This window comes from Zalophus californianus, chromosome 8 (genome assembly GCF_009762305.2).
Source record: "Zalophus californianus isolate mZalCal1 chromosome 8, mZalCal1.pri.v2, whole genome shotgun sequence".
In the NCBI taxonomy this organism is placed as follows: Eukaryota; Metazoa; Chordata; class Mammalia; order Carnivora; family Otariidae; genus Zalophus; species Zalophus californianus.
In genome coordinates this window covers 117,358,744-117,372,487 of record NC_045602.1, presented here as the reverse complement: position 1 = coordinate 117,372,487, position 13,744 = coordinate 117,358,744, and the positions used below count along the sequence as shown (strand labels likewise).

Sequence of the window (13,744 nt, the reverse complement as noted above, 5' to 3'; positions counted from 1 at the left end):
CCCAGTGGGGGTCTCTGGTTGCTCTGGGGGCAAGTGGCAGAAGGAGCTATGTCTCACCTCTGTGTGGGGTGGCCTGATTTCCTCTGAGGTTCCCAGCCAGAGGTGGCTAGCTCTTTGGACAAAGGGAGGAATTCCTCAAGAAGAACTAAAGGCATCCCTCCACCCCCCCAACTCAGTGCCCATGACATACGCCGGACCGGCCTCCAAATCACCACTCCCCTCTGTACCACCTTTCTGGCCCCCTTTGCTGCAGCCAACCCCTCCTGTTCCCCCACCCTTCGCCCCAAGCACTTTACTGGTCTCCTGCCTCTGTGTTCCCTCGACTCCAAAGTGGGACAAATCCTCCTCAAGTTTAAGCTTCCAGTTCTGCCTCCTGCTGCCATATGAACAAGGGCAATCTTCTTCCCTCCCTGGGCCTCAGTTTCCCCTGAATGGAAGGTGCTGGGCTATAGGAGTCGTTCTCAACCCCAACCAAATACATCAGACCCCAAGCCCCATTTTTATAGCAAATACTCAGTAATGTCCCCCTTTACTATCCTGAAATGAAATTCATAGATCACATTACCCATCTACACATATAATTAAGAAAACACAATGCCCTAACTGAAATATAAAAGAGAAGTGAAAGGAAAGTAATTTATAATATAGCATAACATAAAGCATGAATGCAGAAACACAACTTCACCAGAAGGCATAATGAAGGAATCAGATGCTGGCACCTACACGCAGAATCAGGGACAGCTCTGAATGCAGACAGAAAAAGATGTGCTGTTGAATCAGCTACTCAAATCCCACAAGTACCACAAGCCGGGGGTGGGGGGGTGGGGTGTGATTTTTCTAAACTGGCGACCAATTCTTGATAAAGTTTTGAACAAATAGGCAAAGCATATCCTTTCCTTGGTATACATGATAGTTAGATTCCTGGAAAATCCAGGGTATATTGAGGGACTGCAGAAAACACTTCATGTGTGCATATGAAATGCAGCGAGGGGACGGGCTCATGGAATTAGAAACAGATTTTTTTTTTTTCCTGCTGGAATGGCCGGCAGGACATTTGAGAGTCATGTGGGATGCAGGTGGGACATTTCTTCATTGTGAGGGGCTGGCTGGCCAGAGCCCCAGTTCTCTGTCCTCTAAATGCTAGTAGCGCCTGCCCAACTCCTGTGGTAACAAACTGAGGCTCTTACGCTGCCCTGTAAGAGCCTCTGGACTAGAGGCTGAATAGCAGATATACAGCCTGCCCCTGGTGCTGTTTCCTGCACTCGTGGCAGACATGGCTAATCGAAAGCCCACTGTCTCATTGAACGGGTAAAGTCTAGAGTCCTCAATTTGGCACTCTGTGCAACCCACCAGAATTGGCTCATGAGTCGAAACTTGGCTCAGCATTGAAGCTCACTCAACTCTAACAAATATTTATCGAATTTGACAGAGCTGAATGAAGGATCTGCAAGATTCTTTTCAGCTTCAGGCTCAGGATTCCCTGCCCACCCCCCCAGCTCCAAGTCCACCCATGGCTCCCCATTGCTGACAGAAGGCAGCCCAGCTCCCTTTGCCTGACATCCTGAGCTTTCCCTGATAGCAATGACACACGTATGCAGAACACGTCAGAGACTGCCAAGCATGCATGATCTTACTTGATCACTACATGGCACCATGAGGCAGGCAGGGCAGGGGGTATCAGGCCCATTGTACAGACAAGAAAACCAAGGCTCTTTGAGCAAAAGTGATTCACCCAAGGTCACAGAGCTGGGAAGTAGTCAGCAACAGAACCCAGTTCTCTTGAGTGTAAAACCCTCATCTTGTCCAGCCTGTGCTTTTCAGCCCCACCCTGTCTCGGGTAATCCAAGCCCAGTCACATGTCATTCCCTGACGACCCGCAGTGCAGCGGCTCAGAGCATGAGGACTAGAGTCAGATTCTATGCCACTGGCTTCAAATCCTGGCTCCACCACCTGGAGCTCTGTGACCTGGGGGCAAGTTACCTTGCTGGCTTCTGTTTTCTCATCTGTAAAATGGAGATGATAATGGGATCTATCTCATGGAGCTGTTGAGGAGATTAAATGAGTAAATCCATGCAGAATGTTTAGCACAGTGACAGACAAGCATTTAAGAGCTCAATAGATGGGAACTGGAATTAATATTATTCATCTCACAGTTCCTGCCATCTGACACGCCCTTCTGTATGGCTATGTTAATTGAAATTGGTCTCATCCCACTATCCTGGGATCAGTATGTACTCCAACAAACAACACTCCCTGACCCTGGCACCTCAACAAGATTCATCTTACTTCCCTGGATTCCCAGCAAGTTCTACCAGAGATTCCATTTCTTTCTTCAAGTTACTCCCTACCTGCACACCTTTGCCCATTCCCTCTGGGTGGAATGCTCTTTCTGCATTGCCTACCAGGCTACCGCTTGCATCTTTAAATAGCACCTCCTCCAGGAGGCCTTCCCAGAGACAAACAGGCTGGGCCAGCAATCTCCTCTTGGCTCATACCAGAATTGACACTGACCATTAAGAATACACTGAAAGGGGCGCCTGGGTGGCTCAGTTGGTTAAGTGACTGCCTTCAGCTCAGGTCATGATCTTGGAGTCCAGGGATTGAGTCCCACATCGGGCTCCCTGCTCAGAGGGGGGTCTGCTTCTCCCTCTGACCCTCTTCCCTCTCGTGCTGTCTCTCATTCTCTCTCTCTCAAATAAATAAATAAAATCTTAAAAAAAAAAGAATACACTGAAAATCCTAACTCCAATAATTAGAAAATACATGTTCTTTCCAAACATGTATGCAACATTTACAAAAACTGGCCATGTATTGGGCCATATTAGACTAGCCATTAGTCTCGACAAATAAAAAAGAAATAGTATCATATGTACATTTTTCTAAAACCATAAAGCAATAATAAAAGATAGCTAAAATCATCCATATGTTCAAAGATTTAAAAATACATACTTCTGAACAACTCCTGGGCTGACGAAGAAACCACAAGGGAAATCAGAAAATATTTAGAACTGAATAATGAAAACACAATAGGTCAACATTTGTGGGGGTGCATGCAGCTAAAGCAGTACCTAGAGAGACAGGTATAGCCTTAAGTACTCATATTAGAAGAATAGACTGCAAAACAGTATGGTAAGTATCCAACTCAAGAAATTAGAGAAAGAACACCAGAATAAATCCAGGGTGGAATGCTTGCCAACTTCCACATCTGCCTCCCTGATCACACTGCATAGGGGCTGTGTCGGCTGGCCCAGGGCTTGGGGTGCTGGTAGGTTGTAGCAAGTGTCAGTTGAATGCTGTGGATACACAGTTTTGGTTTCTTGCTATTGCATTTTTTGGTGTTTCTCAAGTTGGGTTCCAAGACCACCTGTATCAGATTGTTTGGGCCCACATGAATCTAAAGGGGATGAAACCCCAGAATCTACATTTTCTAACAAGCTCTTGGGCAATCCCATGTGTGCAGAACTTGAGCCCCAAGGTGAGGGAGAGCAGGGCCCCATGGGAAAAGTATGAGGTCAGGTGTGTCTGTTAAGGGAACCCACCCTTCCCTCAGGGACCCTCCTCCCCACTGATGTTTCTATAACCTGCTCCATACCACTTTAGAGAAATCATGTCCCCAGTTCAAGCCTTGGTTTACTTGCCTGAAATATAGGAATAAAGATGGGCTATTCCCTTGTACCTCTAGAGCCCCAGGATTTTTCTTTCCAGCAATTGCTCCCTGGGGCACAGGTCAACTTCCTATTACAGCGGGTGTAATTGCTGCTGAGTTGTTCTTTAAAGGGCCCAGCTCACAAGGGCCATCCTCCTTCCTCTGAGTCATTTGCATACAAGCCCTGGGATGGCAGGCAGGGCGTGCTAGGACCCCTGATTACAGATGAAGAAACTGAGGATGATTAAGGCTGCCTCTGGGCTGCAAGATCTTCAACGGGGCCGTTAGGATTCCCAAAGAAGGAGGTCAAACCTCCTCATTCCTATCCCTCATGGGGTCCTGGTGTGTATGTGTGTGTGTGTGCACGCATGCACATGGGGTGAGGGGTGAGGGCTGGGAGGCCCCTGGTCCTGTGCTATCTGGTCATTCTCTTAGACTCGGGAACATGACACCTGGAAGAGGTCTTGAGATGGCAGAATGGCTGCACCCACTGCACTCCTAGGGTGCGGAGGGTAGATGCTGGCCTGAGCTCACCCAGCAAGGAGGAGGTCTCCCTGGGACTGGAACTCAGGGCTCCAGCCTCTGGGGCCTGGCCTCTCTCCTCAGCACAGAGCTGCCTCCTTCCTCAGTAGACTGGAGTGCCCACCGTCATGGTATTATTTGAATGGGGGCTCCCACGACTGCTGTGTTTGCAGGTGATGACCCTGGCACTGCGGGTGAGTGCTGGGCAGGAAGGCTGGGCCTGGGCAGGCCAGGGCTCTAACCCTGTCAGCCTGTCCAGCCTCAGGGACCCCTGGCGCCTCACAAAGCCTCATACCCTCCTCCATGAGGCAGGAATAATAGTATTTGTGCCTACCCCGTGGAACTGATTGTGAGGGTCGCAGGTGAGAAGATGTGTGCCAGTGCCGAGCACCTGCTGTGCCCCAGGGCTAAGGATGGTGGGTGCAGCTGAGCTCCGTTCCCAACCCCTGAGGGCCAGGCTCAGGGCTGAGTGCTTTAGGTATACTTGATTAACAGGACATTTGCTGAGTACATACTACGTGCTGGGCACTCAAGGCTCTGGGGTTCAGCAGCACAGACCAAGTTCCTGCCTCAGAGAGCCTATGTCCTGGGGGGAGACCAACAACAGACAAGTATATATAATGTAACCTCAGGTAACAATACCTTCTTGGAAGCAGATTAGAGCAGGTGAAAGAATAGGTGATGAGTGGTCAGGAAAGTAAGGGGTGAGTCCTGGGGATCGGTGGGAAAAGAATACTCCAGGGAGAGGAACAGCAGGTGCAAAAGTGAAGGGGCAGCTGGTGTGAGAATGTCTGAGTGTGTCAGAGGATGAAAGCGTGTGTCCAAGTGTAAGTGTGTCCATGTGAGCATGTCAGTGTGAGAGTGTGTCCGTGTGTGTTGTGTCAGCGTGCAGTGTGTCGGTGTGCACGACAGTGTGTGTGTGTGTGTCAGTGTGTGTGAAGTGAGGGGCTTGTCAAGGGCGCCCATGTGTCTGGAGCAGAGGAAGTGAGGGGGGATTGTGGTGTGTGTGTGTGTGTGTGTGTGTGTGAAAGAGTGAGTGCATCAGTGTGTGTGATAGTGTACATGTGTGAGTGTGCCAGTGTGTGTTGGGTGAGGGGCTTAGTCCAGGGGGCAGTGTGGCTGGAGCAAAGGGAGTGAGGAGGGGGAGTGTGTCCAGGGAGAGGCAACACAACCAGGGTGGAGGAACCGGGTTCCAGCCCAGCAGGTGCACGCCAGCACCCACTCATTCCACGTGGCCTCAACAAGCGTTGCCGGAACCTGGAGCTGATCCTGAATGAGAGGCGTGTCTCAGGAAAGGCCCCTAAGCCCCGAGCCTTCAGAAGCCAGAGCCCCACGGATGTAGGAGGTGAGCTGGGTCGAATCTGGGTCATGGAGAAGCCGGGAGGGGAGCGCGAAAGGGTGGCAGAGGCAAGCCACCTGGGGCTGGGGTGGGTGGGGGCGGCCTCTCCATGGAGACAGCATTTGGAAGCACCACTGGAATTACTCACGGAGGACCGTGTGCACACGTGCGTGCACCCAGGGCCACGTGCACAGGCACGCACCACGGAGCCTACGCAATCCCTGCTCAGCTCAAAAGTCACTTAGTGATTGACGTCACGCCCTGGAGGAGATGGGGCCACGGAGTCTGCCTCAGGAGTAGGGTGCAGGCAGGCCCCCGGGAGGACCAACAGGCCCAGGGCTCCTCGGTGCCCCCTGCAGCCTCACACCCCCACAGAGCAGCACTCCCAGTCAGAGTTCCTGCAGCCCTATTCTGCATTAGGCCCCATGGAAACAATAATTGTGGCCCCCCCTGAGGGGCAACTAGTCAGTCTCTCAGGGGAGAGAGAGCATAAACATAAAACCACACAGATGGATGAAAGTGGCAGCAGAGACCAGAGCTCGGGAGATGGGGTAGGTGGGTAAAGGAGAACACTGAAGGACAGAAAGTCCAATAAGGCGTTCTGGAGAAAGTGAGGTTTGATCTGAGGTCCGAAGAATAAGCAGGAATTGACAGGATGAGGTGTGTGTGTGTGTGTGTGTGTGTGTGTGTGTGTGTGTGTGTGTGTGTGTGTGTGTGTGTGTTTTTCAGGCAGAGGAGTATGTGCAAAGGCCCTGAGAGTCACAGGTTCGGGAAATAGAGAGAAAGAGAGAGAAGGCCAGTATGGCATGAGGGATGAAAGTGTACCACCGAAGTCTTCCCTGTGTATACAGTAGGGCCCAGAGCCAAGACTATGGGCTGGTGAGGAGATGCGTCCCTGAGTCCGCTCCTCAGCTGCCTTGAGGCTAGCCAAGAAAGAGGCTGGAGTTGGATGCACTCATTCCCTGTGTGATTTTCCTTCTCTGAGCCTTGGTTCTTCATCTGAACAATGGAGACACCAACCCATGCCTAATCTCAAGACTACGTGTGTCAAGTGTCACAAAAGGTACAGGCACATAGTAGCTACTGGATAAATGGAGCCTCCCTCCCTTTCCTTCTCTCTTGTGTGCTAGTTTCTGCCTCGGTTTCTCACTTAGCACACTAGCTCCTCTAAGGTGCTGGGGGCCTGACTCCAGGCTGGGGCCAGGACAAGCTCTAGCCCAGATAGCAGCCGGCCCACCCAGACTCGCCCCACCAGTGACAACAAGCTGGGCTCTCTCCCCAGTGCTCTACAGGGGCCCCACCGTTGGAGACCTCGGGGAAACAGTCCAGAAATCCAGGCCAGCCCCGCCCTCCCCAGCTCACCAAGAGGGGCTGGACTTCCAGATCACCCCAGCACCTCCCGAATACACAGCATTTCACACTTCCACAGCCCCTTTCTCTGCCAGCATTGACGGCTGGTAGGCAGGCATCAATGTCCTGATTTAACAGAAGAGGAAATTCAGTGAAGGGGAAAGCTGCCCGGCCACAGGCAGGTGAGTGGAGGAGGGATCAGCGTTCTAACTCAGGCCTCTCTGACCCCAAGGCCCAGGGGGCGCCTGTGGGCCTCCTCAGGCTCCTGACTAGGCCACTGTTCCCCATCTGAACCCATCTCCCTGGTGTACCTCACCCCCCCTCGTTCTGCCCTGATAACTCCCCGCTCTCCAGTCCCACCCCAATCTTGTCCCTGAGTTCTCATCCGAAAGCCGACTCCTCATGGAGAGCACATGCTCCTTCCTGACCCCCTTCCCCACCTTCACAGCCCTTAGCCAGCCTGGCCTCCTTCTCCTTGCTGGGACAAGGAAACTCTTTCCTGCCTCAGGGCCTCTGCACTTGGGGGTTCCCTCTACCAGGACTGTTCTGTCCCAGATCCCCATGTAGCTGCTCCCTCCCTCAGTCCGAATATCACCTCCTCAGAGAGGCCTCCCTGACATCCCACCCCATCGAGAGTGGTGCCCCTCCCCCACTCCCGTCACCCAGGTTTACTTCCTTCAGAGCGTTTGTTCATTTATTTTGTTTATTGTCTGTCTCTTCCTCTAGATCATGAACTCCAGGAAAGCTGGGGCTGGGTCCTGTCCATTGCAATATCCTGGGACCTGATCCAGTGCCTGAAACATCGGTAGTATTTACGCAATGTACGTTGAGTGGAAGAATGCATAAATGAACGAGTGAATGAATGACCAGTAACCCTGAATGTCCATCATCTTCTGGCCGTCTCCCCTTCAAACAGGACCCTGAGACTCAACACATCTGAATTCTGGCTCTCCTCTAGAAGACTTGCTCCTTCCATGTCCGCTTCCTAGTGGCAGCCCAAGCTCCTGAGCTGGATGCTGAGGTCCCCCTGCTCCTCCTCTCTTGCTCTAGCAGCCCCTTTCCCCTCCCAAGCCCACTGGCTAGGTCTGGCAGTTCCACCTCCGAGCCAGCTCTCAGATCTGACCCTTTCTTTCCATCCCTGCTGCCTCCATCCTGGACCTGGCCACCATCATCTCTCAGGTCAGACCAGTCCAGCCCCTGCTGACCACGCCACCTAACTATGCCTCCCAGCCCCTCACTGCCTCCTCAGTGACCACAGGCTGCAGCCCAAACTCCATGGCCCAATCATAAGGGTCCTTTGTGACACGATTCAGGTGGTTTCTCCAGCCTTAAATGCCACTACACACCCAGGCGTCCGCCACCATGAGAGCCTGTGGGTGTCAAGCCTCCAGTCCTCTATAGGTTGCTTCCCACTGCCCACCTTCTCAGAGGTAGGGGCTGCTTCCCCCTTCTTCGGACAATTTATTATTCTTGCTTCGGCCATGCTGCCCTCGGCCTGCACGGCCCCACCCAGCCATTAACTGGGTTCCAAACACATGTCAGGCGCTGTCCTAGGAGCCTCTCCTGCATCACCTCGTATCATCTGTGTGGCAATCCATTTTACCTGGGATGAGGTCCCAGAGGTTCGGTGACCTGCCCAGGGTCACACAGCAAGGAACAAGTGGAGTCAGGATTAGAACCCAGGTCCATCAGACTCTAACAGTGGACTGTGAATTCCTTGACAAAGGGGAGCATGTCAGCTTTTCTTCTCATGGATCTTCAGAGCCCAACGCACACAGCTGGGCTCAACGATAAATATTCCCAGAGGAACCATCTGGATAAGAGGGCAGAAATTACAGGGAGAAAGATTTTAGCACAATCTAAGAAATCTCCAATGGTGCAAGGAGGTGCCCAGGACAGGGTGAACTTGAGTGTAAGCGGAGGCCCGAGGAATGCTGGCAGAATGTGAGGAGGGGCTTCTGCCCTGGGCAGGGGTGGCCTGGAAGACACCTGAGGTCCCTGACCTATTGCCGAAGGTTGTGTCTGTACAAGGGACTGTTCAGAGACACAACCCCAAGCCACTCTCTGCCTATCTCCCAGCCCTGACGCCTACCATGTGGAGTCAGGATTTCTCAGGAGCCTCTGCAACTCCTCAAAAGCAGCCTTAAGCTGCCTCCCTTCTAGGGTGATCTGTATTTCATTCATTCATTCATTCTTTCATGAGAGAAAGAGCATGTGCGGGAGAGAGTTTTGGGGGCAGAGGGAGGGAGGGGCAGGGAGGGGCAGAGGGAGAGAGAATCTCCAGCAGACTTCTTACAGAGCGTGGAGCCCAAAGCGGGGCTCGATCTCAAGACCCCGAGATCACGACCTGAGCTGAAACCAAGAGTCAGATGCTCAACCGACTGAGCCACCCAGGCGCCCCCAGGGTGATCTGTATTTTAACTGAGATTTCTAAACACCCCAAATTCTCCACCTTCAGGTACTGTGGCAGGCTGTGGGAAAGTGGTAGTGGGTCATGGCCACTTGCTCACGGGCGCTGGTTGTGGTGGGGATGGTGCTAACACCGAGCAGCTCCTCTCTGCCAGGCCCTACGCTGAGCACTTTCCCCTTCACTGAATCCCACTTCCCAGTGCAGACTCAGGGGCCACTGTTTCCCTCTGCAAGACAGACAGGCTGGCACGTAGAGCTGGGTATTTGCTGCCTGCCTCTAGGGCCTGGCCCCTTCTACTCAGCCAGGGTTGGCGGCTGCTGGGAACAGCGTTCTGAGTCTGGTGGAGCGCAAGAGAGGAGGCAGCTCCAAAATGTAGGAGCTGTGACTGCAAGTGGATTGTAATGAGGGCCCTCCTCGGTGGATGTGGTTTGAAGTTTTTGGGGCTTTGGAGGCTGAATAGAGCTGCTCTGGCCCCAGTGCCTGGGGCTGGCTTTATCATGAAGGATACAGATTTTATAAATATCTCAGCCCTCACATGGATCACATGGCACAGGGAATTAGGAGGCAAATTAGGAGGAGGGGGAGGGAGGGTTTCAGCTGTGTGGGCAGGCTGTTCGGGGATGCACAGTTCATGGTCAGAGCAGGCGGGATTAAGTGGCTTGTCTATCACCCATGGCTACTTGGCTCCAGGCCATTGAGGTCAAGGCCAAGGTATAGGAGGCAGGTCCTTGAGACAGAGCCCACAGGGTACAATTTGAGTCAAGAACCACTGGCCTTTGTTGGCGATTCCTCAGTTGAGTTTCCAGCAGTAGGGGGAGAAGAGCTTGGCCCCAGCTATTCATGTCCCCAACTGCCAAGTTAAGAACTCAGTCTGGGGCCAGGGTCAGGGCTTAGCCTGGGGAAGGGGTGAGAGTTTAGTCTTGGATCAAGGTCAGGGCCCAGTCTGGGGCCAGGGTCAAGATTTAGACTGGGGTCAAAGTTGGGGCTCCGTGTGCATCCAGGGCTCCCCAGGCGGGTGCTTCACCTCTGATGCTAGAGTCGTACTGAGGGATAAGCCAGTTCTTCTGCAATGACACTGAGGCCTAGGATCCAGGACTCTGCCTTATCCTGGGGAAGGAGCTCTGACAGTGAGTTCAGTTAGACCAGAGAAGAGAGTGGTGGAGGGTGCCCCCACCTAGGACTGCTATTCTGGGCCTATGTAAGTCACACGTGGGAGTTCAATATCAGGGGACACCACGTGGCAGGCAGTAGGTAGTTAATGACCTGGCAGGAGGCGAGTCAGAGCCCAGAGCAGGTGCCATGGTAAGTGAAGGTGTGGGGTGGGGCAGAACTAGTTCTGGTCAGGGAGGCAGGAGGCTTGGATTTAACGCCTGCTATGTTCCTGCCTCTCTGTGTGACTTCAGGTTCATCCTTGTCTTCTCTGGGTCGCAGCTTTCACACCATGGGGAGGGCAGCTGAACTCAAGTTTCTAAGTTCCCTTTATCTGTGAGAGGCCATGAACAGATGCTCCTTCCCCAGGCAGGACCTGGTGGGGATCTCATGACTTCCACATTCATCTCCAGGGCTCAAAGTCTTGCTTGGCCTTTGAGGCCCAGGGCCAAATACCACTTCCTCCATGAAGCCTCTCCTTAACTGAAATTCACTGCCCCTCGGTCCAGTTTGCACACTTCTGAGCCCCCGTTCTGGCCTGGCACCCACTCTGCCAGCCAGAAAGGTAGGTGTGGTCCTGACTATCTTTCCCACCAGACCGAGAGGCCAAGAGCTCAAGTTCCACCCCCCACCCCACGGTATCCTGGCCTGCAGGGTCCCACAGCCACGGCCCCTCTGAACCTTGGCCCCTTGGGAGAACAGAGTTGTAGTGGTCCCCTCTATTACCGTGCTTCCTGAATAAATGGCACGGAAAGCATGGTCACTCGGCACACACCTGAGCCATTAACTGCCTCGTTCCCTTCCAAGGGCACTGTGAGTCAGGCTACTCCTTGGATTTCCCCTTTTCCTTTGTCCAGTAACTCAGAGGCAGATTTATAACCTACCTTTAGCAAAGTATAACCTGGAATTAGCTCACTTCTGTCTTTGTTGTCTCTTCTCCTGATCTCTTATCTATTTCCTTTTCTCACTTATATAAAGGAATACAAAAAAGATAAGAGAGGGGCGCCTGGGTGGCTCAGTCGGTTAAGCATCTGCCTTTGGCTCAGGTCATGATCCCGGGGTCCTGGGATCGAGCCACACGTCGTCGGGCTCCCTGCTTAGCAGGGAGTCTGCTTCTCCCTCTCCCTCTGCCGCTCCCTCTGCTTGTGCTCTCTCTCTCTGTCAAATAAATAAATAAAACTTAAAAAAAAAGATGAGAGGAAGAAAAGGAACAAAAGAGTGAAGGCGGAAATCTTCACAACTTAGATTTGTAGCTATAAATGATAAATACTAGGGTTCACGTAGAGAGAGTGCTTAGCCCTAAGCACTTAGCTAAGCTATAACAGGCCTTAGCTAAGCTCATGACTTGGCATGCATTATCTGCTGTAATCCCCACCACTCCTGTTAGGGAGAGGTGGGCATTCTTGTTACCTCTGCACTCCGGGTGGGAAAGCAGACGCATAAAGACAGGAAGGAACTTGCCCAGGACACATGGTGAGAAAAAGCCGGAGCTGGGACTTGAACCGTCGGGACTCCCAGGCCAGCCTGCTTAACCACTGTGCTTTCTCATCTCCCCAGCCACAGAATGCTGGCATCTCCAGGTCAGAAGGGTCTGCAGGTTAGTCCACAGCAGTGAACTCAGGCGCAGTTAAAGGCCTGGCTCAACACATACTTGTTTTCAAACTTTCCAAAGAAACTTTTTTTTTTTTTAATTTGAAAGACAGAGAGAGAGAGAGAGAGAGAGAGAGAGAGAAAGAACACGAGAGGGGGAGGGGCAGAGGGAGAGAGAGAAGCAGACTCCCTGCTTGAGCAGGGAGCCTGACAACTCAGGGCTCGATCCCAGGACCCTGGGATCATGACCTGAGCTAAAGGCAGACACTTAACTGACTGAGCCACCCAGGCACCCCCCTACCAAAAGAAACTTTCAGACAAACTCTGGGGCAGAGGTCAAGTTTTTAAAAAATGGGTAAGCCCGGGGCTGCCACCTGCAATTCCACCGTCCCGAGGCCAGCGAGAGCCACTGCATCCATCTGCACAAGGAGACCTCTGCAAGGTTGCTCATGGTACAGTAAGAGGGGAAGGCAAGAAACAGCCAGTGTCCCACAGTAGGAAACCAGAGGCATAAGTTCCACCCAGGCACACTGTGGGGAATATGATGCAGCAGTGAAAAAGAACGAGGTCCATCTCTAAGTACAGACTTGAGGAAAAAAATCTCCAAACCATAGGATACATAACAAAAGTGGGCTGCAGATCAGAATATGTTTCCATTTATGAGAAAAGCACATAAAATAAAGAGCTTGTATGATTGCAGAGAAAAAGATCTGGGAAAGTGTGAAGACCCCCACGCTTACATCTCTAGACGGGATCCTTCCCTTGAACCCCAGACTCATGTATCCAACTGTCCACTCACATGTCCACTTGGCATCTCTAACTTGATATATCCAAGCCTGCACTCCTGACCCCACCCACAAACTTGCTCTTCGCACAGTCTCCCCAGCCCAGCTAATGGTAGCTCCACCCTCCTAACTGATCAGAGCAAAACCTTGGATTGAGCCTTGACTCCTCTTTGTCATCCCCACAACCAGCCCAGCAGCTAACCTTGCTATCTCAGCTTCTCAGAGAGAGGAGGCCGTGGTGGTCTTAGCCCTGACCAGAGCCCACCTGAGTGCTCCATTCAGCTCTGGGCACCTCACCTAATGAGTGGGCATGGGAGTGACCATCACGAGAGTCACGGAGAAGTAATAATCACAGGAATAATGTTAACAGCTATCACTTCTTGAGCAACCCCACCAGGCCCAGGAGTTGTCATGCTCCAAATCATTTACATCCCTCATTGACCCTGTAAGGTGGAGAACCTATTATCTCCATTTAACGAATGAGGCCCAGAGAGGTTGACTGACTTTCCCAGCGCCACACAGCGAATAGGTAGGAGAGCAGGAATTCTAACCCAGTGTGTCCGATTTGAACTCAAACATGCCAGTGAAGCCAAGTCCTTGAGGAACATTGAAGGGAACTGGAGTTATTGAGTTGGAGTCTGGAGAAAGTTGATGAGAAGGAAGGGAGATCTCTGTCTGCTCTCTGAGGTCAATGAAGGATGGGCCAAGGAGGAGAGATTTGTGTTTTGTGGGCTCCAGGAGCCAGGGAGGAAGTGGGTCATAGTAAGACAGTAATTTGGGAGTCCCAGCTCCAGAGATGCCTGACAGATCATCATGTTATGGATTCCATTCCTGGTAGCAAAGTGGAGTGGAAAGAGATCATCATGAAAAGGAAGAATCAAGAATAGGGGGAGGGGCTCGAACCCCATTAGAAGCTACTTTGGTGGTTCCCAGCAGCAGGTGGGACTGCCCTC

General features: G+C 52.2%; 1 protein-coding gene across 2 annotated transcripts in view; it reads right to left on the bottom strand.

The window, feature by feature from the left end:
* DLGAP4 (DLG associated protein 4) overlaps positions 1 to 13,744 on the bottom strand; it is a 192,913-nt gene that overhangs the window by 105,808 nt on the left and 73,361 nt on the right. The gene's annotated exons all lie outside the window — the stretch shown is intronic.